The sequence below is a fragment of the Equus caballus genome, chromosome 21 (genome assembly GCF_041296265.1).
Source record: "Equus caballus isolate H_3958 breed thoroughbred chromosome 21, TB-T2T, whole genome shotgun sequence".
Classification (NCBI taxonomy): Eukaryota; Metazoa; Chordata; class Mammalia; order Perissodactyla; family Equidae; genus Equus; species Equus caballus.
This window is the reverse complement of record NC_091704.1, coordinates 21,749,669-21,774,393: the sequence shown is the minus strand read 5'-3', so window position 1 is coordinate 21,774,393 and position 24,725 is coordinate 21,749,669. Positions and strand designations below refer to the sequence as shown.

The following is a 24,725-nucleotide window of genomic DNA, read 5'->3' as shown; positions in this document are numbered from 1 at the left end:
GTTCTTTTCTCAAATATTCTCTTTCATCCATTATCTCTGGACCAGGGGCCGATAGACTACAGCCCATGGGCTGAATCTGCCACTGCCTGTTTTTGCAAATAAAGTTTTATTGGCACACAGCCATGCCCATTGGTTTATGTATTTGTCTATGGCTGCATTTGCACTACAACTGCAAAGTTGAATCGTTGTGACAGAAATTATATGACCTAAAAGATTTACTATTTGTTTCCTTACAGAAAAAAATTTGCCAGTCTCTGTTCTAGACTTTTATTCTGGAACTTCTATTAAACATAAGTGGACTTCTTATCCTACCCCTTATGTCTATTCATCTTTAGTTCTATTTTCTATCATTTTAGCAGTAAAATATATAGAGAAATCTGTGCTGCATTCGAGTAATTTTTTTAAGTTCAGCATTTTTCTGTTATATTTTGTGTAGCATTTCCATGTATGTGCATCAGGAGTCAGGGCTGATTAGCTCAGTCTGCCATGTTTTCAGAACCAGCAATATGCCTGTCCCTTTAACACAACATCCTAACAAAAACACCATGGCAGCCATTAATAAGTGATCTAATCATCTGGTGTGTTAGTTAAGTTCTCCAGAGAAACACAACCAATAGGAGATTTATTTATTTATTCGTCCACCAATTTAAATGTTATTCTCATCTGAAAACACTCTCACAGAGTGATCTAGAATAATGTTTGACCAAATATCTGGGCACCTTGGTCCAACCAAGTTGACACATAAACTTAACCATCACAAATCCATCCCTTGTGAACTCAGCATCCGTATTCACCTTCTTAAATCATGCTTAACCTCCAAATAAAAATAATAATAAGGTGATCCTTATGCCTAACATGGCACAACTGCATAGAACTGAAAATGCACTAACACTTTTCCCAGAAAAGGATGCAAAGTCCTTGGTGATGTGTATTCTTCTCCTTGATATCCTGTAACGGAAGTACTATAATGTAAAGTTAATAATATTTAAATACTATGATATAAGATCAGTACATCTTATGCTACATGATAAGGAGATAACAGAGGGAAGACAACAAAGATATTTGCTATACACGCACATACACACACACAAACCTACTCATAACAAAAGAAGGAAGAAATATTCACAACAGTTAACACTCCTTGTTTCTGTAACCGGTCATGTGGTGGTAGCTGGCATTTATAACTATTGTCTTCCACTACCTATTCAGTATTCCCTTTGTTCCCAGCAAGCACCTCATCTGGTCATGGTTCTTTGCCTAGTAGAGTAACCCAAACCTTCATTCCTGAATGGTCTGGACTATTAGAAGTCCTGCCTGGATTGGGTTATTTTAATCACGGGGCATGGTAATACTAAGACACGTCCTAAAGGATCTTCTGTATTCCAGATACTCTTCCTTACCTTTATTATGGAGTAGCAGTCCAGTTTCTCCCTGGTGGTCAACATCAACCACCCTAGCCAGCACAGTAACTCTTTTTTCCTGTTGATTTAGAGGCTTAAGGAGCCCTGAGTGACCGGGCAGCAGTCTTTGCTTCCAGTTCAATGGAATCATTATTGTGTCTCCTGGTGGAACTATTTCCCCTGTTGGAACTAAGACCTCCAGGCCAGCAGAGCATAAGGTCACAGGGAGAGGAAGCAAAAATTTTGCTAGTCGGCCACTAGGGGTAATAGTGAGGGGTGCCAGTTCCATTTCCACCCCTGATTCCTGGATCCATGAATCCTGGCTAAAGGAGAAAAAGAACCATATATTGTACGCTGATTCAGAGCATATACAGCCTCCTGGAGAACATTGCCCCAGCCCCACAAGATATTGCCTTCTAGTTGGCACTGTAACTGAGTCTTCAAAAGGCCATTTCATTGTTCTATCAAGCCAGTTGCTTCAGGATGGCAGGAACGTGGTAAGGCCAGTGAATTCCATGAGTATGGGCCCATTGCCACACTTCCTTTGCTGTGAAGTGATTTCCTTGACCAGAAGCAAGGCTGTGCAGACTACCATGACAGTGGATATGGCATTCTGTAAGTCCACGGATAGAAGTTTAGGCAGAAGCACTGCATGCAAGGAAGACAAATCTGAATCAAGACAAAGTGTCTTTTCCTTCCTGGCCCACAATGTACTAAGTCAATTCTCCTTTCTAAGACTGTATATAATCAGAAACGAGCTGATTGACTTGTTGCAGTTACCAGAAATAAACTCGAACTGAGGAAAGCCCATGAAAGAATTAACAGTATTTAAAAACCAGGAAAAATGTAATAAATCTTTGTATAACACCACTGAACCCATAAAAAGTGTTGAAGCATTCATCTTCCAGAAATCAACCTGAGCTACAGAAGTGACTGAGTAAAACCTCTACAAATATAGACTCATTCTCCCTTGTACTAAACTCTTCGATCTTCTAAAAGGAAACACCAGTGACCCACATTTTAAACTAAAACACATGCTGCTTTTAGGAAAAAAGTAAAGTCAATTAAAGCAGCTAATTAAAACACCATTTAAGCAATTACAATGGGTAACGGGATCATAAACTCGTTAGCAAAGTAGAAGCTTGTCACTGAAACTTCTATATGATCTTATAAACTAGAATTAGACTGGCCAGGCTTCATAGACATCAGATATCTGAAGTCACAAAACTCCATTAAGTCCTCAAATTTCAGTGTCCTAGTTTTTCCTGAGAAGCACCAGAACAAAAAAGAAAAAGCTATGGTAAGAAAAATATACCATGACCTAAGGTAAGGGTTGGTCTGAAGTTTTAGGCCTAAAAGCTTAGTGTTGGTTCTATACAGAAAAGCCAACTAGGTCAGTACCTACTAAATACTTACATACATTAGTGGTTTGCTGGTTACTCTGATGAAGGACAAAAAAAGCACATTAACTAGTATGAGACATGTCAACCTATTTGAAAAGAAAAGATTTACATATGACAATTAAGGCCCAAGACAGTGTGTTTTACAGATAGGCATCACTTAATGATGGGGATACATTTTGAGAAACGTGTCATTAGGCGATTTCATCATATTGTGAACATCGTAGAGTGCACTTACACAAACCTAGATGGTATAGCCTACTGCACTCCTAGGCTATGTGGTCTAGCCTATTGCTCCTAGGCTACAGACCTGCACAACATGTTACCGTATTGAAAACCTTAGGCAATGCAACACAGTGGTAAGTATTTGTGTGTCTAAACATACCCAAACATAGAAAAGGTACGGTAAAAATACAATATAAAAGATAAAAAATGGTGCCCCTCTGTGGGGCACTTACCAGGAATGGAGCTCGCAGGACTGCAAGCTGCTCTGGGTGAGTGGTGAGTGAATGTGAAGCCCTAGGACATTACCACACACTACTGTAGGCTTTATAAACACTGTACACTTAGGCTGCACTAAATTTATTAAAAAATATTTTTCTTTCTTCAATAATAAATTAAGCTTAGTTTACTGAAGCTTTTTAACTTAATAAACATTTTAGTTTTTTTTTAACTTTTTGACTCCTGTAATAACAGTTAGCTTAAAACACAAATACACTGTAGAGACATACAAAAATACTTTCTTTCTTTATGCCCTTATTCCATAAACTTTTTTCTATTTTTAAAATTTTTAATTTTTTTTACATTTTAAACTTTTTTGTTCAAAACGAAGACACAAACACACACAGTAGCTTAGGCCTACACAGTGTCAGGATCATCAATATCATTGTCTTCCAGCTCCACAACTTGCCCTGCTGGAAGGTCTTCAGGGTCAATAATGCACGTGGAACTGTCATCTCCCATGATCACAATGCCTTCTTTTATAATACCTTCTGCAGGACCTGCCTGAGGCTCCTCTTGGGGAGGTGTCACTCTTTTATGAAATATGTTCACGGTGGTTTGCTCGGGATTTTTCCTTTTTTTGGTTATAGATTTGCTTATAGGCAGACAATGCCCTATGAACATTCCTTTCTACTAAAGAAAACCTTTCGATGTTGGAGTCCATGTTTTCAAACTTTTTAAGGAGCTTGTTGAGATCTACAAAAGCTTCTGCTACACCCTTCACTGTGAATTTTCTTGGGGGTTCTTTTTCCTTCAGTTTCCTTTTCTCTTGCCTCTTCTTCAGCTATGCATTTCTCTTCCAGTTCCAACAACTCCTCATTAGTTAATTCCTCAAGAACCACCTCTAGGAGCTCCTCAATGCCATCCTCATCCACACCTACATTAAAGCTGTTTGCCGTCTCAGCCACACCCTTGTTGATTTTTGCCACCTCTTCATCCTTGACAAATCCTTCTAAGTCATGGACAAACCTCTTGAGTGTCTTCTTCCAGATGTCATTTATACACTTCTTGGTGACATCACCCCAAGGCCAAGCAAGATTCTTGATGCAGTCATAGATGTTGTCATCCTTCCAGAATTGCATCAGTGTCTCTCAGTGTCTTCCTTAGTTGCAGCAATAGCCTGGGTCCTGCTCAATTGGTAGGCCTTAAAAGCTGCTATTCTTGATCCGTTTGTTATATCAAAGAGGTGACGTTTGGAGAGAGAAACACTGCTTTGATATTGGGATGAAGATTGCCAATTAAAGAAGGATGTCTGGGAGCATTATCAACAATAAGCAAAATCTTGAAAAGTATGTTATTCTCCAAACAGTACTTCTCCATTTTTCTGGCATAGCAATTCAGGAGGGCAACTTGGAAGAGGAGCTGGGCCATTCGTGACTTCTTACTGCTCCTATAGTACCCTGGCAGTGTGTGCTTATTGCTATGCTTGAAGGCTATGGGGTTCTCACTGTGCCAGATCACAAAGAGTTTCACTTGTGGCCCGCAACATTGTCCTCAAGCAAGACTGTTATCTTGTCTTTAAGCCTTGAAACCTAGCATTGACTTGGCTTCCTTATAGATGAAAGTCCTTTCAGACATCCATTTCCAGAATAGAAAGTTTTCATCCATTAATATTTGCTCTGGCAAGTTATTTTCCTCCACAATCAGCTTATCTAGATTTCCAAAAATTCTTCAGCTGCTTTCACATCAGCACTCACAAACTCACCACTCACTTTTGCATTATGGAATTAATAACAATTCTTAAATCACTTAAATCACCCAGAGCTAGCAGTAAATTCAATGTCGTTGTCGGGTTCAGCTTTTTCTTTCAACATTGCAAACAAACTTTTTGCTTTGGCCATGATCACCGTGTGTTCAGAAGCATAACTTCTTGCGTTGGGTCTTCAATCCAGGTCATCAGAACTGTCTGCATTTCTGATATAGGCGCTTCTCGAATTTTTGTTAGTGTCATTGCCTTCAATGAAGCAGATCATTTAACAGCTCCCATCACTTTGTTCTTGTTCTTCAAGATCATAGCTATGGTGGAATGGGATATACCTGACTGGTGAGCAATAACCATCACTAATTTTCCAACTTCATAGTCCTTAATCACTTTTAATTTCATTTCCAGGTCAATCACTTGACATGGTCTCTTACTGGCAACATTAGCAGTAGATTTTGTACACTTAGCGGCCATGAGAAACAACAACATGAGATTAAATCAAGCACAAGAGAAAATGATGCAATCCAAAGAGACGGTAAACATGAAATGTATGAGGCTGCTGCCAGCATAACCTCGTAGTAGCTTTTTTTTTAAGTAGTAACAGTAGACTTTTTTAATAAGTAGAAAGAGTACGTTGTAAAATAATGATAGAAAGTATAGTATAGTAAATACATAAACCAGTAACATAGTCGTTTATCATCATTACCAAGTATTACGTACTGTACAGAATTGTGTGTGCTCTACTGTTATGTGACTGGTAGTGCAGTAGGTTTGTCGACACCAGCAGCACCACAAACATGGGAGTAATGTTGTGCTACGATGTTATGATGACTACAGCCAGGTGATAGAAATTTTTCAGCTCCACTATAATCTTGTAAGACCACTGTGATATAAGTGGTCTGTCGTTGACCAAAATGTCATTATGAGAGCATGCCTGTACAGGGCTAAATCACGCAGTGCCGACTGTTAAGGAGTAAGTGCCTTCGGCACGACAGAGCACCAATTAGATGGGCGAGGCAGTGGCTGCAGCAGATATGGGGGACTGTGAGATGCTGACCAACAGTGCTCCTCACTCTTAATAGCTGTCGACACCAGGGATGAACTCATTTCCAGAAATACTATGTATTACTTGTTCTAATTTGAATAAAATATTTAAAAATTTAAACTACCCAGTCTTTTGTGTTGGCTGCAGTAAGAACTTCCAAGGAGGGCTAGCACTCCTGTGCTGTGCTGCTTCAATTATAAATCCATGCTCCTTGGGGCTCTTATTCTTTCTCTGGCTGTAAGTACATATCTTTAAGGCTTGGACCAGGCACCTCTGAGCAGGTGGTTTAAAGTGTGAAAGGTGGGATGGCAAACAGCCTCTTCCCATATCTTGGTGCCCCCTCCTTGCCACTGCTTCTTCTCCCTAATTCTGGACTCCAGACATCCCTGTGCCTAGACATTTTAGCTGGACGTGATCCTTTCTGCCTTTTCTGTTCTCTGAATGCTACTTGCTCGATTGCAGAGGTTGGCTTCCTGCTTCCAATTCTGTCTATTTCCCTTGATGGTCTTCATGGTCTCCCTGACCTGTGACACCAACAGATCTCTCATACTGGTGGAACTCTGAGTCCTAAACACCACTGATATCTGAATCCACTATGCCCTGGATTATTTCACCACGATGAACTGGTACAGGAAGATAATCCTTTAAGTGACTGTCCTCAGGGGCAGTGTTGGCATTCTGCTCTGCTCATCCTCTAAATGTTGCTAATTCCTCAGGGTCCTGTCCTCAGCCAACTTCTTTTTCCACCCGCCTCCCTCCCCACTCTCTCCCTGGACAATCTCATTCACCCCTATGGCTTCCACCTCTATCTTTTCTCTGGTGAATCCCCAGTCCCTCCTCCAGGTTTCAGAGTATGGGCTGACCAGGGATCTACGTTGCAAGGCACAGAGACTAACTCAAGCAGAAATGTAAATTATCAAAGAGATACTATGTGGCTCCCAGAACTCCTGGGAAAACTGAGGAAAAAGGCTGGGAAAGTGGTTTGGAAGAAAGGAAGGTCAAAGCTAAGACATGACGTTAGTCCGGGGGTGCCCTGCTGCCCCAAGCACTGGGCGCTGCAGCGTGCACTACCAGCGTTGTTCCTTGGGAAATGGGTGTGGTTGCCACCTCCAGAACGAGGTCTCCACTGTCCTCACTTCTCTGAGTCACTCATCCCTAATTCAGAATCTTGGCTAGGTGTATCTGATGGGTAAACCTAGACCATGGGTACATATCCTAGGTGTCAGGAGGCTGGGAAAGCAAAAATCAGGCCTTTTAAGATTTTATATTGGGACATGAGCTGTCTCATCAGGGCTAGTCCAGTGCAGCATTTGCCACCTACACAAATCAGGAGACATGGGAATAGAGATAAATAAGGAAGAAGGGGAAAGAATGGAAGGTAAAGGAAAGGAAACGCAAACAAATACCTCCCACGGAGACATTTCTCCAGTTGTCCACTGTACAACTTCATTAGATCGCCAGCAAACATGGCAATTCTGGGTGTCCAAAAGGGCCGTCTCCATCATTTACCCCACATTACACCTCCCACTGTCTTTCCTTTCTTGGCATCTGATGGAATTCGTTCATCTAGCCACTCAAGTCCCTAAACTCAGAGTTAATCCTCGCTTCTTAAAGCCACTGGTCATCGCATCCTAAGAATTAGGCATCATAAATGTTTCTTTAATACACCTTCTTTTCTGAAAGCCTACTGTGTTTACAACACACCCAAAATTCACCGATTCTTGCCTGCGTCACACAGGTGCTCCCTAACTATTCTCCCAGCCCCTAGCATCACTCCATGGCTCCTGTCACAGTTACCATTCCATTTGTTATGGGATTATTTGACTGTCTGTCCCGCTTCATCCTCTAGTTAACTTTCTCCTGCTCAGTTAATGCATTTCTTCAGTGATTTAAAAGTAGAACAGAAAGAGAACCCTCTCTAAACAAAGGGAATTAAGTTGTATCATCACAACTCAGATGACCACTGTCGGCCTTTCCTCACTCCGGGATCAGGAGTGCTATGGGGTCACAGGGCTCCCCTGTAAATCGGACTCCTAGGAAAGAGTAAACTGAAGGAAAGACGAGAGGCCAAGTACATCAAATTTCTCATCAGGTCATCCTGACATCTCTCTGCCTTGACTATGGCATGGTGCTTATTCTCATTCCTGAGCTGCGGGTACAGTAACAGCCTCCCAGATGGTGCCCTGGGGGTCACACCTCCTAGTATATATCCTCTTATGTTTCCAGCCCATTTAACCTGGACCTGTGCCTCATTTTAACTAATAGAATTTGGCAGAAAAGACCTATGTTAGACTTGGGACAAAGTTTCGAGAAGACTTGGCAGCTTCCACTTTTGTGTTTTTGGGAATCCTGAGCTGCCATATTAGAAGCTGTGCCTACCCTGCTGAAGAAACCACACAGAGACCTCAAGGGAGAGGCAATACAGAAAGGGAGAGGCCTTGAGATTACCTGGGGAAAGAACGAGCACCCAGCTGTCCCAGTGTCCCAGCTGGACCCAATCTTCCAGCTGTCTCTACCAAGGTGTCAGTCATATGACAGAGCCAACTTGGATGTTCTAGTTCAATCAAGCGCCTAGAGGACCGCAGCCCCAGCTGACATTGTGCAGAGCAACTATCCTGATGAGCCCAGTCAACCCACTGGTCATGAGGGTAATAAAATGATTTTTGCTTAAGGTCACTCTTTTGAAGTGCTTTCTTACAAAGCAATAGATAATGGAAATAGGGGCCATTGATTATGTGTGTGGTCTTATTTAATTATTCATTTAACTGAATTCCACTTCCAGGCACTTAGTGTGTTTTTCTCTGGGCTAATGTTAGCTGTTCAATGCAGAACCCCTTTAGTTCAAAATCAGCGCAGGGCTTTGATTTTTTAAAAGATGGAATTTTTTCATGGCCCTTATCAATATTTAAAGCCCAGAAAAGAATGCACATAACAAAACCACAAGCTTCAGGCTATAAGTTGAATTGGCTGGATTCCTGCTACTCTTTTCTCCCTCAGACTTAGCAAAGCACAGTTACCTTGGCCCATGAAGACAGTTGTTTAAGACTCTGAAATAGACGGATCTGAAATTCCCTTGGTAAGAAATAAAGATAATGAAAGGCAGAACAAGAATGAAGTTTTAATTTGGAGAAATTTTTGAAATAAGAGAAGAAATAAAAGAAATCTGCTAAATCAACTATTATTCGTCATGTTGAAAGACACTATCATTTGACCCATTGGCAGCAGAGAATGAACCCTGTATTATGTTGATGCTGTATTTCCCCCTTACATAGAATAGAGTTGTCACTGGGAGGCAACCGTCTGGCCAAGGACTCTATTTCCCAGCACCCTCTGCACCCAGATGCGGCTGTGTGACTAGTTCCTGCCAATGGAATGTCAGCAGGAATGATGTGTGTTGCTCTGAGCCAGAGCTTTTCAGAAGTTATTATGCCTTTTCCATGTCCTCTTTCCCCTTGTACCAGCTGGATCTAAATGACTTCAAGGCCCTAGAGGGTGGCAGAACTCTCAGAAGGAAGAGACCTGGATGTCTGAGTCATGGCAAGGAGGAGAGTCATTTGCCAACGAGAAACACCCACTGTGAAATGTTATATGGGAGAAATAAATTTCCGATGTGTTTGAGCTTTTAAAAACTTGAGGTTTATTTGTTACAGCAGCTAGCATTTCTCTAATAAATACACTGTTTATTCACTTGAAAATTCATTAATTGTTTTCATAGATGAGATCACTACTAGTTTTGAAATTGTGGAGGGGTTAATCCATTTTTCTTAGCCTCTGTAGTTACATCTGTAAAATGGGGCTAATGTTATGTACCTCCTAGGATGATTGTCATACTAAATGAGATGTTACAGTATCTTGTTTATTGAGCATTACCATGTACCACACTCTGCACCAAGCACTTTACAAGCCTTATCTTACTGAATCCTCCCAAGAACCCTATGAAGTAAGTTCTATTCATATTCACATTTCACAAATGAGAAAAAGGAAGCTTAGAGAGGTTAAGTTCTTGTCTGATGGCAACAAAGCTAGTAATGGCAGAGCCAGGATTTCAACCAAGGCAGCCTGACTTTGGAGGCCACAAGCCTAAGCACTGGGCTGTTCTGATGAGGACTAGCACAGAGCCTGACACCTAATAAAAACACAATAAACTTGAATTGTATTTTCCTTCCACTCCAAGGAAAGAAGCAATACAAAACATAAGTAGAAATGTATGCATTTTTGACCAAGTGAATAAAACACACAAACACGCAAACTTACACAACCTTACTTTCATTCATACTCATATTCAGCGTGGTATGTTTCAACTAGAAGTAAACTAGAATTTACTTGTGTTCATTGCCAGCACTGTTACACAGTGTATATAGGTCCTCTCAGCTGAGAATGTTATTGTTTTGTACTTATGGCCAAAATGCAGCTGCACGATCAAAAGGAACAGCAAGAACACTGAAGAAATGAATCCAAAAATGACGAATGCGTTTTAAAGTTGCTTGTGAAAGATTCATGTTATCGACTTGCTGGAGGAGAACTGACAGAAAACCTCGTTCAGGATGGACATTTCTGCAGGAAGTGCAGGAAGTGCAGGAACACTGGGTCTCTAAAGTCTTTCTTATTTCACTTAATATACCACATAGTTCTTGAAGCAAACTAGTTTAAAGCATCTAGTCTGAGGTATATCTTAGAAATAGACTGACCTTTATAGTTTTGGTCATGTGGTGTTTTATATACCTGAAGTACTTTAAAAAAAATTACAAACCATAATAGGAGTGCTAGTGCTTTCTCTAAAATCACATCAGCTATTATTAAATTGTCTACAGAACCAAGCTCGGAGTGTTTTTTCAAAAAGGTGCAGCGATTTTCCTCATTCTAATTGCCATACCAAGAGTAATTTGTCTTCTGGGCTTTGGAGCTGCTGAACCGCTTTCTTCTTTTGCCTGAAGTTTCATCAAGGCAATATGCTTAATCAATGTTTGCTGATGTTTATGGTCTAATGCTTACTGACAGCAGGTGCAAAAAAAACCAAATCTCCATCTGCATAAAAATCTTCCTGAAATTCCCTGGCATGCTGTTTTGCTGTAATTTTAGTAGACAGGTGATTTTTCATGGCGCCTTCATGAGTTGCCTTCCCCCATCACTGGCTCCATTTCCCTACCTGCTGTTCCCAGAAGCTGTGCTCTTGTTTGCACCACCGTGTGGCAGCCCCTCTCAGGCTATCTACTTGGCTTGTTGATGAACTTCCCTTCGTGCTTGGTTTCCACCTGCTGGTCCAGGAAGTGGGCTCTATCCTGGAGCAATTTAGAAGTTGTTGCTGATCCATCAATTAAACCAAGCAAGAGGTAGGCTATGGGAGTGTATTTTTTGGATAACTGCAGAGACCCTAAAATGACTTCATTGACCCAAAGGATCTATTTCCAATGGTACACAATGGAAGGGAATTTAACAGAGGGAAGTCATTAACCCTAATGATAGTCACTTGGCTAATTACCCACCAAAGCCCTGGAAACGTGAATCTAACTACAGCCTCCTCATCGTCATTATTTATTTACTGAAGCGAGGGAGATGGCTCACCTTTCTGCTCCCCATTAGGGAAGGGTAGTTTGTAAGCTGAAGACAGTATAGAAGGCTCCAGATGGGCATTTTTTCACTTTGGTTTCTTCATTTCGGTTGACCTTAGATTCTTTTAGGCAAAGGGATTAATTTATCATCTACTTCTGCTGAGGAGGAAAAAAAGGGGGAGGGCTTGGCCTCCTGGGGAGACTCTTATTGACCCCTCTGGGTCTATTCCCCATGTCTATCCCTGTCCCACCAATATTCAGGATTGGGCTGAAAATCACGTGACCTCCAATGTAGACGTGAAACTTTAAAGCATTATATAAGGTGGAGGCATTGTTTTACTAAAATTGTAGTAGCACCACACATGGGCAGCCTGCTTCTTTGAATCTCAGGCAACTATAACAAAGGCAGAAGAACCAACCACGACGTGAAATGGCTGTTTAGTTTGCTTGTTCTTAAGATGTGGAAAACACACAACTACCCCAAACAGAGGCACACCAAAGATTCCCTGAGGATATGATACACATTTAAAAATGTAAGCTACTTGTGAATACACCACTGCTTCTTTGCTAATGCGGCTCTCCCGCCCCTAACACAGACATGATTTCTAAAACACTACATGGAGGTCTTACAAATCAGCTTAAAAAATAAGAAAAAAAGAGAAAAGGGGATGTGGGGTGGAAATCAAGCCCCTTAGGGAGGTTCAAAAGCTGGACATAAAACAACAAGCAAGAGAGAATTAAACAAAGCCTTGTGAGAGAAATCTCAAAACGAGATGCATTGAAACCAATGGAAATGCAAGATCAATTGTGTCAGCAAATCAAAGACAAGACCTAGCCTTGTGAAGAGCGTTAACTGTCATCAGGGGAGATGCATCCTACTTCCTAGAGTGGAATAGATGCTTTGCTTCTCTACGGTGATCAGGCTGGTTTTCCTGTAAAGATAAGCAAACTGAGCAAAGTGAATATATTTCACTATAGATCAGAGTTAGGAACAGAGGAAAACGTATATTAGCTTTGTAGAAGATCTTCTGGAGAGCTTAGGAACAAACATACCTCATTTTATTGCACTTCACAGATACCGTGTTTTTTACTAATTGAAGGTTTGTGGCACCCCTGCGTCCGACAAGTCTATCGGCGCCATTTTTCCAACAGCATTTGCTCACTTCATGTCTCTGTATCACATTTTGGTGACTCTCATATTTCAGACTTCTTCATGTTATTATATTTGTTATGGTGATCTGGTGATCAGTGATCTTTGATGTTACCATTGTAACTGTTTTGGGACAACAAGAATGGTGCCCATATAAGATGGCGTAATGTCATGCATATTCTGACTGCTCCACCCACCACCTGTTCCGCTGACTCTCTCCCTCTCCTTGAGCCTCCCAATTCCCTGAGACCCAACAACATTGAAATTAGGCCAATTAATAACCCTATAATGGCCTGTAAGTGTTGAAGTGAAAGGAAGAGTTGCATGTCTCTCATTTTAAATCAAAAGCTAGGAATGATGAAGCTTTGTGAGGAAGACATGTCAAAAGCCAAGATAGGCCAAAAGCTAGGCCTCTTGTGCCAAACACCAAATTGTGAATGCAAAGGAAAAGTTCTTGAAGGAAATTAAAAGTGCTACTCCAGTGAACATACTAATGATAAGAAACCAAAACAGCCTTATTGCTGATATGGAGAAAGTTTTAGTGGTCTTGGTAGAACATCAAACCAGCCACAACTTTCCCTTAAATCAAAGCCAAATCCAGAGCAAGCTCTCTTCAATTCTGTGAAGGCTGAGGGAGGTGAGGAAGCTGCAGAAGAAAAATTTGAAGCTAACAGAGATTGATTCATAAGGCTAAAGGAAAGAAGCTGGTGCCGTAACATAAAAGTGCAAGTGAAGCAGTGAGTGCTGATGGAGAAGCTGCAGCAAGTTGTTCAGAAGATCTAGCTAAGGTAATTCATGAAGATGGCTACACTAAACAACAGATTTTCAATGTAGAAAAAACCGCCTTAGATTGGAAGAAGATGCCATCTAGGACTTTCATAGCTAGAGAGGAGAAGTCAATGCGTGGCTTCAAAGCTTCAAAGGACAGGCTGACTCTCTTGTTAGGGGCTAATGCAGCTGGTGACTTTAAGTTGAAGCCAATGCTTATTTAACACTCCAAAAATCCTATAGGGCCCTTAAGAATTATGCAAAGTCTATTCTGTCTGTGCTCTAATAAATGGAACAACAAAGCTGGATGACAGTACATCTGCTTATAACTTGGTTAACTGAATATTTTAAACCCACTGTTGAGACCTGCTGCTGACAAAGAAAGATTCCTTTCAAAATACTACTGCTCATTGACAGTGCACCTGGTCACCCAAGAGATCTGATGGAGATGTACAATGAGATTAGTGTTGTTTTCATGCCTGCTAACACAACCTCCATTTTAAAGCCCATGGATCAAGGAGTAATTCGACTTTCAAGTATTACTCTTTAAGAGATACATTTCGTAAGGCTGTAGCTGCCATGGATAGTGATTCCTCTGATGGATCTGGGCAAAGTAAATTGGAAATCTCCTGGAAAGGATTCACCATTCTAGATGCCATTAAGAACAATCATGATTCATGGCAAGAGGCCAAAATATCAACATCAACAGGAGTTTGGAAGAAGTTGATTCCAACTCTCATTAATGACTTTGAGAGGTTCAAGACTTCAGTGGAGAAAGTAACTACAGATGTGGTGGAACAGCAAGAGAACTAGAATTAGAAGTGGGGCCTGAAGAAATAACTGAATTGCTGCAGTCTCATGGTGAAACTTTAATGGATGAGGAATTCCTTCTTATAAATGAGCAAACAAAGTGGTTTTTCGAGATGGAATCTACTCCTGGTGAAGATGCTGTGAAGATTATTGAAATGACAATAAAGGATTTAGAATTTTACATACATTTAATTGATAAAGCAGTGGCAGGGTTTGAAAGAATTGACTCCAATTTTGAAAGAAGTTCTACTGTGTGTAAAATGCTATCAAACAACATCAGATGCTACAGAGAAATTGATTGTAGAAGGAAGAGTCAATCAATGTGGCAAACTTCACTGTTGCCTTATTTTAAGAAATTGCCACAGCCACCTCAACCTTCAGCAACCATTACCCTGATCAGTCAGCAGCCATCAACATCAAGGCAAGACCCTCCACCAGCAAAAAATTACAACTTGCTGAAAGCTCAGATGATGGTTAGAATTTTTTAACAATGAAGTATTTTTTAATTAAGTTACGTACATTTTTTTTAGACCTATTGCTATTACACACTTAATAGACTACAGAATAGTGTAAACATAACTTTTATATGAACTGGGAAACCAAAAAAATCCTGTCATGCTTTATTGTTGTGGTCTGGAACCAAACCCACAGTATCTCCAAGGAATGCCTGCACTAGATATTTTAGAGGTTAGAGTTCATCATCCCTGTTAGAAGAGGTGTTCTACTGAAACAGGGTCTATATTCCATTGGCGGGTGTTTTGTAGGAAAGTTTCCTCTGGCTGTGCTTCAATGTGCTTCAACCCTTGCTGCTTGTCTGGCAGATAAGCAAAAAATCTGTTCCTCAATTTTAGTTTAGTAGACTTAAATAATTATATTATTGGCTGAGAATCAGGACCATGGAGTGATGGTAAGGGTTATGGTAGAAAGACTTGGCAGAAGCAACTGCACAGATTTGTCCAGACTCTATTTAGAGACCTGCATGAGATGGAGGGCGATAGACTGCCAGTACCCTGTCTAGCTGCCAGGTGTCTACATTCATCTCAGGACTGGATTATTTAAAACAATGCTCAAAATGAACCATACTGTTCTTTCCGTGTAAGTGATATGCATACCTAGAAAGGTAAAAAAGTTACCAAGTAAAACCATAAAATTGAAGTCAGTGTTCTTTATCAACATAAGACAAGGGCCCATATTCCTGATGACCTGCAGTCAATAGTAAAATAATCCTCAATTCCTAAAAAGGAGAATGGTGTGAACAGAGCTAAAGCATCATGAACGAGTGTGATTAAGAAGATAATTCAAAATGCAATTGAATTGTCATATAGTGGTTATCAACAAGTAGCGCAGAGGAAAACGGGACAGTTTAGCTCTTGATTGAATATTTGTGTAAGCTCTGTAATGATTGTCCTTGGGCAGTAATTATTATCACCATGGAGCAACGGAGAAGACTGAGCCACAGAGGAGTAAGATCAGCCAATTTGCTCTATGGAGTGGGCAGGTGTGTCTTGGATGATAATCCAGTTTCTAATCTGCTGGTTACCTCATTGTAACACAGTGCCTCACTACTGCTAAATAAATGTTAGGAAAACATTCTTTTTTTTCAGAGATAGTCCCATAAGTCCATTAATAGGTTGATGTAGAATGATCTCCATGAGATGGCATCTCATTCTGTATAGTCTCTCCACTTTGCTTGTGCTTCTTACTGCATAGTTGTTCAGATAATCACACTTCTTACATGAAGACTGGCTTCTACGAGGCAGAAGTGGAAGGTGTCAGGCCAGCTCACAGCTTTCCTGGAATCGACACAGCATCACTTCTGTGATGTCCTATTAGTCAAAGGTGACACAGGGCCCACTCAAAGTCAAGGGAGCAGAGAAAGAAAGGGTATCACTCAACATGGGAGGGGCAAGGCCATATTGCCAAAAGCATGTGGGAACACAGGTATTGCTGTGACCATCTTTGGAAAACACAATCTCCCTCAGGTTATACATTACATACAATTCTATGTTTCTTCACTGTTTTTGTTTGTTTTTAGTGCTTACCCAGAGATGGAAACAACTATAGAGACTGAGCATGGCTTAGAAATTAATACTTCTATCTCTTACCTTCCAATGCAGAGAACTTAAACCCTTTAAATCCCTTCATTCTCACATATATACTATTGTTGTCATATATTTTAATTCTATATTTAGTTTAAATCACACTAGAAATTATTATCCCTGTTTGATACAGTCAGCATTCATTTATATTTTGCCACACATTTACTCTTTGCTTGCTTTTCATTCCTTCCTATATTTTTAAGCTCCTAACTGGGATCATTTGCATTGGTTGTCCTTTAGTGTTTCCTACAATGTGTGTCTTCCAGTAACAAACTCTCTCTCTCTTTTTTTGTATGAAATTGTCTATATTTCACTTTCATTCTTAAAGGATATTTTTTCTTGGTATTGGATTCGATTTTGCAGGTAGTTTCTTTGAAGACATCAGTCTATTGTGTTTTAACTTTCATTGTTTCTGGAAAGAAGTGTGATGTCAACCTAATTGTTGCTTCTTTAAAGATCATATGACTCTGTGGCTGCTTTTTTTTTTTTTTTGGTGAGGAAGATGGGCTCTGAGTTAACATCTGGTCCCCATCTTCATGATTTTTTTTCTCCCCAAAGCCCCAGTACATAGTTGTATATCCTAGTTGTAAGTCGTTTTACTTCTTCTATGTAGAATGCTGCCACAGCATGGCTTGATGAGCGGTGTGTAGGTCAGCTTCCAGGATCTGAACCCACGAACCCTGGGCCATGGAAGCAGAGCATGTGAACTTAATCACTCAGCCATGGGGCCAGCCCCCTGCTTTTAAGATTTTTATTTTTGTTTTTTGTTTGTTTGCTTGCTTTCAGTAGTTTTATCATGATGTACCTTGTTGTGATTTTCTATTGAATTATTCTGCTTAACATTTGTAGAACTTCTCGAAAAGGAGGCTTAATAATTTTTATTATTTCATATTTTTTTGAAAAATTCTCAGCCATTATTTCTTTAAATAGTGCTATTGCCATTTTATTTCTCTCTTATACTTCTGGTACTTTCATTAAATGTATGTTAGACTTTTTTCACTAAACCTGTATGTCTCTTACACTCTTTTCTAGTTTTATCCTTCCTTCTTTGTTTTTGTGTTTCATTTGGGATTAACAGTAGGGATATGCTCTGAGAAATGTGTCATTAGGCAATTTTGCCATTGTATGAACTAGAGTGTACTTACACAAACCTAGATGGCATAGCCTAATACACACCTGAGTTATATGGTACTAATCTTATGGAACCACCATCATATATGTGGTCTGTTGTTGACTGAAATGTCATTGTGCAGTGCATGATGGTATTTTCTTCTTCCAGTTCATGAATTCTTTCTTCAACTGTTTCTAATGGGCAATTAAACATGCAATGAGTTCATCATTTCAATTATTACATTTTTTCAGTTCTAGAATTTACATTTTGTCCTTTTAAGATATAGAGTCCAGGGGCCAGCTCCATAGCATAATGGTTAAGTTCAGTGCACTCTGCTTTAGTGCCTAGGTTTGGTTCCCGGGCACAGACCTACACCACTCATTGGTGGCCATGCTGTGGTGGCAACACACATACAAAATAGAGGGAGATTGGCATGGATGTTAGTTCAGAGTGAATCTTCCTCAAGCAAAAAGAGGAAGATTGGTAACAGGTGTTAGCTCAGGCCGAAATTTCCTCAGCAAAGAAAATAATAATAATAAAATAAAATATAAAGTCCAGATTCCACTAGTCTACTTATAATGTTTATTGTTTCTCTTGGTTTCAAATTACATTGTTTTATTTGTTCATGTGCCTGATTTTTTTTTAAATCATTTACTGGTCATTACCTTTTTAAAAAATGTAGAAATAATTTGAAGCATAAGAGGATTTACATTTATTTTTGGCAAACAACAAGGGACAAGTCTATCCCAGATCACCTTAATATTAATACAGGTATTGGGATTATTTAAAGCTAGCCTTCAGCCCAAGTGGGGGCCGGACTATTCTAGCCCATCTTTATTCCTAAAGTTTAGCCCTTAGAGATGATAACCAAAATCATAGGAGTTCATCAGGGCTCCTCCTTGGTGGGTCCTGGACTCTAATCTTTATTTCCTTGGTGAGGCTGACAAAATCTATGTTTCACTCTCAGTCTCTCAGATGACTCTTTTAATTACTAGACGCTCCTAGGGGCAAAGCATATTTAAATGCTGAGCTTAACTCTCTGGTCTTTCCTTTTTCTCCTGTATCTTTGCCCCACAATTCTTCACTGTCTTGTTAGTTCCCCTATGTGCTCAATGCTCCTTCAAAAGAGGGTTGTTCTGTATTACCCAGTCCACCATTAACCAAAGCAGGGCTCTATTCTCATGGTATTAATTTAATATTTATAAAATAAACTGAATTTGATTTTCACTAGAACTGGAATTCAGAAAAAAATGCTAAGAATAATAAAATATATGCTAGTTTCAAGTTATGTTTTAAATATTATAGAATGTGTTTCTTAATTTTCCACAAAATTCAAGATAACCCAAAACTGTTAAATAATAAATAGACTCACCTATTTTAAGCTCCTGTACCATTGTCATTCACCCATGTATAATCTGACTTACATGACAAAATAAGCCTGTTTTTCAAAATGAAATTTTATGCTCGAAGATAGAAGTAGAAAATAAGTTTCCCAATCCAGAAAAGGTAAATTCAGCACTACAAATGGAAAGGACAATGGTTGATAACTATTCATGATATTCACATTTCAAGCGAATAGCAAGATCAGAAGAACACAGTTTCTCTCTATATAATTTAAAAATAATTAACGAGCAATGCCTGACTATGAGACAGTATGCTAAGTTCTACAGGGAACACGAAAATGAATGAGTCATAAGCTTTCCTTCAGACAAAGTTTTTTTAGAAATTTGCAATTATCTATTATCCAAAGCAGATTCCTACCTGATATCAAGAGACGCATTACAGAGCCATAATGCAAGAAGACAAGACAAAAGCGTGGTGATTGTCAGAAACAGGCAGATGCCTCAATAAAATGAAAAGAAAGCCCATTAAAAGACTCACGAGCACCTGAAAAAGTGGTCTCTAAGGAGGTGACATCCAAATCAATGTAGAAAGAAGGGGTTAGTTAATAAATCATGCTGGGACAAAAGGCTTTCCATCTGAAAAAATAAAATTGATCTTTCACATCAAGTGGAATAAAAACCTAAGTGTAAAAGGTAAAATTATAAAGTTAACTGGAGGAGAATATCCTTGTGACCTTGAATAAGAATTTCTTAAACAAGACTCAAAAAAGCACGAATCATAAAAGGAAAAAATGATGAGTTTGACTGCATCAATATTAAAGGTTTCTGAATAACAAAAGGGACCAAAGGGAACCAACCAAGTTAACAGATGAGGAACCCTCTGGGAAAAGATATTTATAGCATCTAAAATAGGCAAAGGATACACAATTGGCACAGCAAACACAAATAATTCCTCATTCAGTTCTCTACTCAAATATTACCACCTCGGAGAGGACTCTGACTTTCCATCCAAAATGCTCCTCCTTCCTTACTATTTATCCCCTTAACTTACTTTATTTTTCTTCATAATACCTATCAAAACCCAATATTATATGATTATTTGTTCATTGTTCTTTTCCCCAATAAATTCTAAGCTCTATGAGGTCAGGACTTTTTGTCTGTTTTGTTCACTTTACTGTCTTAGCACCTAGAATGGTGCCTGACAGATAGTGGAGGCGCTGGAAAAATTTGTCAAGTGAATGAGTGAATAAGCAAACTCCTACCAATGGGCACAAAAAAGAGTGGAATCCCACAGGAAAGTATCAAAGGAGATGAGTAGGCAGTTACCAGAAGTGGGGATCCTTATCGCCAATAATATTTGAAGACTCAGCTAATCTCACATCAGAAGAATGTAAGCGAGAAAAGTATGAGATAGTGTATGTCCATCAGATTGGCAAAAATTCACAAGTCAGAAAACAAAAAGGCAGCAGGGAAGTCGAAACCCCCAAGCCCTGCTGGTGGGAGTGTAAATTGGTGCAGCCATTGCGGAGAGCCGTCTGAAAGTATTCAATGAAATTAAGCGCGTGTATATCCTGCAACTCCATGATCCCATTCCTGGATGTGTGCCCAGAATAACTCTCACACTGATCCAAAAGGGAAGTGTATGCAGATAGCCATGGAAGCATCATGTATGGTAGCAGAGAGTAGGAAGCTCTCTACACGTCCTTTACCAGAGAACTTGAGCACTACAGTGCATTACATGCATACACTGGAATATTATGCAACAGTCACATGCAACAAACTAAATGTACATATAGCAACATGGAAAAAGCTGTTATTTCCTTTTTCTCATTAAAATAAAGTAGAATATTTTAAGCTCAACAATTATCTAAAAGCAGGTAGACAAAAATCAGATAAAATAAATGGCTCTCTGTTGATTACATATTTCCTCTGTGTCTGTGGCTCTTGGTAGGAAAAAGATCTCTCAACTCTAATAAAGGCTTTCTCCCCTTAGCAGTTTTGGTATCCTAAAATCCACCTCGTCTAACCAGTTTGCTTATATTCTGATTTTAGTTTCAGAGGGCAGATTTCATTTGCAGTCTCTGGTCAGTTTTAGATTCCGTTTAATATCTACCTTGGGGAATTACAAGATATCCAGTGTGGTTCCTGGGTCTTAATTTGCATCATAGCTTTAAGATGGTATGAAGTTTACTAGATGAGGGCTTCTTTAACTGGAAATCTTTTTAAAATGTAGATCAGATTCAGTAGGTCTGGGAAGGGCCTGAGGCTCTGCATTTCTGACAAGCTGTCAGGTGTGGCCAGCACTGCAGATCTTCAGAACGCACTTTGGGTAGCAAGGCTCACCTGGAACACCTTGTGGAAGGGGTTATTCTTACAGCTTCTGAGAGCTCACCCCGGGTCCAAAGCAATCCCTGTATATGCACATTTAGCAAAAGATTGCTGAGGGGGCATCTCGGGATACTGTGCTGTGTGGTATTTCAAGGGCTTGCCACCCTAATGCCGCCCCAGAGAAGGGTGAACATGTTCCTCCAAAGCGCTCAGTGCAGTGGTGTATGGGGCTGGCTTATATCTGAGCTGGCTGCATGCATCTCATCCCAATGCCGTGTTTAGTGACAGTGTTGGTGGCTCGAAATCAGCCTTGGTGGTAGTATTTATACCATGGAAATTGGCAAATGCCACATCAGGGCTTACCTCCCACCCCCTGAAGGAGCCGGTTTACCAGCACACCACTTGGACCATCGTGTTGAGCAGGGAGACTAGCGATGACTCAGGGGCAGGAAGACGAAGTTCCCATCATGGTTTCTGCTTGGTTGGCATAGGGGTCCAGTTACAGAGGAATCACATGGTAGGTGGTCCACCTAGAAGGATATGACAGAGAAAAAGAGAGCGTTACATGGGAAAATAGGAAATAGGACTTTAAAAGTAAAGTTCCTTTTCCCTACATCCATGTTCCTCACTCCAGTCGCGTATAAGTCAACATTAAAAGAACATCATGCTGCAGTGAGGGGTCTGCAGCAGAAGCTGATGAACTCTTAAAAATAAATATATCATTTTAAATATTCATAGAAATCAAAGGCAGGGAAGGAAAAAATAGAGAAAATATATGATTTAGAACGGGAATACTTCCATTAAAGAATTAGTAAGTCTTTACTGTTAGCTAGGAGCACCGAGGAATCAGTGCAGTGACTGGGGTGCTGGGCTCCTGTGGACCACTACATCAGCTTATTTAATGGCTTTAGACACATTCTGTACATTTTTTTGGCCATAGCTTCCTAACTTGTAAAATAAGAGTAAAAATAGCTTTTGCCCACCTCACCTCCTCACCAGTGCCATAGCATGTTGGGATAATAAATTAGGTTGAAAAAGAAATTAGTGAATATCTGTGAATGACTTGGATTTAGACAGAAAGGCCTATGTGTAGGCTTTTGTTATCTGTGGTTAGAGATTTATGTCTTCTTGGGGTGGATTCAATTCCTATAAAACTCAATTAGAAACTCTAGAAAGTGTACGAAAGAAGCAAATGCTATGGAAAACCTCAATGAACCAGCACAGGAAAGAGCAGAGAGACTGGTTGACTTCCCTCCCTCTGACCACATGTTCTCTTCATTGGTACAGTCCTATAACCTATGGAGAAAAAAGTGCTAGGTTATAGCCACGACCCGTGTAATGTCTGTTCTGTGGCCAGCCCAGGGCACTCATTGCTTCTTGTAGACTTTCATTAAATTAACACTTGAAAACATAGTTTATGAGGTTCAATTTTGAGCTGTCTTTTCAAGAAACCAGTCACATCACATATAGTTTCTATTCTGATTCAAAATTACAAATTGCAAAAGCCAGTTACAAAACATAGACAGTATAATCTTAAATTTACTAAAAACATAAGTGTCTTCAAAAATAGGGAGGCTATTTTCCAAGCTATTTCTATGATTATCTCAGGGCAGTGGGATTATGGATAATACTAATTTACATTTATGTATATTTTTTACATATCCTTAATTTTAAAAAATGACATATTATCAGAAAAGAATAACACACACACACATGCATTTTTGTTCGATTTTCCATGTTTAACGTTCCGTTTTCAACACCACCATAAGACCTCAGATTCATAAGACAACACCTTCAGAAAGGAGTTAAGGGATGTAATTTACTTGTCCTTCAGTGTTGCTGCAGAATTTCATGTCTGAAGTGCGTTTTGAAAGCATCTGCTAAATAAGACTTCTCACGGCTCTGCAAGAAGCAGACGGTGAATCAAAGTTTTAGGATAAGCTGATTTGTTGAGCCTGTTGAAAGTAAAGTTCTTCTATCTCCCTGTTCTGTACTTCATCTTCTGGTTCGTGCTGCAGCTTTCAGTCCTTAAAATCCTATAACTTGCGCAGACACGGCTCGCCAGCTGGAACCAGAGCTAAGGCAAGCTAAGTATTGACATCATCTGGCCAACCCCAGAGCCGAGGAAACGAACACGCCTGATCTATGTGTGTCCTGACTGGCTTTGAAACACCGTTCCACAGCTCACAAGATGTCGGTTGTACTTTTTCCATCTTGCATCGCCAAACCCACATACTACCCGCCAAAGGTTAGAGTGTTTTAAACAGTAAGGAAAGACAGGAAAAGCTGCCACCTCATACATACTCTGCACTGTCTGATTAGGAAGAGATCACGTATTTGGAGTTACATTTTGAATATTTTAACTCCAGAACTTCCATCCCAGACTGTGTGACTTCACCTGGTTGTAATTTACATTTTACCGCGAGAGTCAGCAGAGCGCTAACCCCTTTGGAGACATTACCTCATCAATCCTCCTCGTGGTCCTTGGGGAGAGATGGGGTCAGGCGTGAAGGCAAGAGGAAGCAGAAATCAATCTTTTCTCTTAGGAACGTGACTCAGAGGTGTGGGCCCCAGTTCACAAAAGAACATGCGTTCCTGATCCATCGTGGGGCTCATGCACCTGGGAGACCATCAGGAATAGCTCCTTCGTTTCAGGGCACTCCCTGTTTCTGATCCACACAGCGGACGCCTGGTGCCTTCTGGTGGGAATTCTGTTCTTTGGTTCTCATTCCCCACAATGTCTTTAATTCCCCAGCGTATCTCAAGTCCTTTTTGAATTCGGCTCAGACATATAAACTATCTTGTTTGGTCCCCTAAATGTCAACCTGTGGTGTCCAATTCCTTCGCCCAAATTGTAAACTTTATCACAGGGATGGTATTTTATGATTCCTGCCATTACTCATAGCATGAGGCACGCCCACCTCCACCCACCGCATTCCTGTCTAGCCCTTTACCCGGCATTCTTGTTCTGATCTGTGCTTACTGCTTAGAGTGTGTCTTCCTCCACCAGTCTGTAACTTCCTTAAGTGCAAGAACTTTCTCTGTTTTCTTCATTGTGGCTTCCCAAATGCCTAGAATAGGACCTGGCACATAAGAGGCTCTCAGCCAATAGTCATTGAAGGAAAGAAGCGATGTTTACAGGAGGAGCTCAGTAAAGGCGTGGACATATGTTTTTTTATTACTGATTGTTGGGGGCTGGTTCTCCAGTTACCCTGCTATGATACTTTTTTTTTTTCCTGCTATCAGAGTGACCAAGGAAAAGATCACAATGGATGACTTTGTGTTTACAGAGATGAGTCCATTTTAAATGGAGAATCAGTGAAAAAGGGCAGGTAAAAATCAGCTGAATTTTGTATTTAGAGTAGATAGTTTCCTGGCATTGAAGAGAGGTTTGCACACCAAATGACTTAAAAAATGTACGACCTAATGACGGGTTAGGGAGCATGCGCCTGAAATGGAAACAGGAAATGGAGCACTTTGCATTTCCTAAGACTCATCCCAGGACTCTGGGAAGGAACC

General features: G+C 40.2%; 1 long non-coding RNA gene across 1 annotated transcript in view; it reads right to left on the bottom strand.

Annotated features, from left to right (window-relative positions):
• The window catches only part of LOC138919929 (uncharacterized), a 49,625-nt gene extending 25,548 nt beyond the window's left edge, over positions 1 to 24,077 (bottom strand). Inside the window, exons 1-2 of the long non-coding RNA XR_011430524.1 lie at positions 23,668 to 24,077; positions 21,570 to 21,736 (exon numbers count right to left, since the gene is read on the bottom strand). This is a non-coding gene — a long non-coding RNA (uncharacterized lncRNA). The remainder of the gene's footprint in view (positions 1 to 21,569; positions 21,737 to 23,667) is intronic.
• Positions 24,078 to 24,725: the final 648 nt, after the last annotated feature.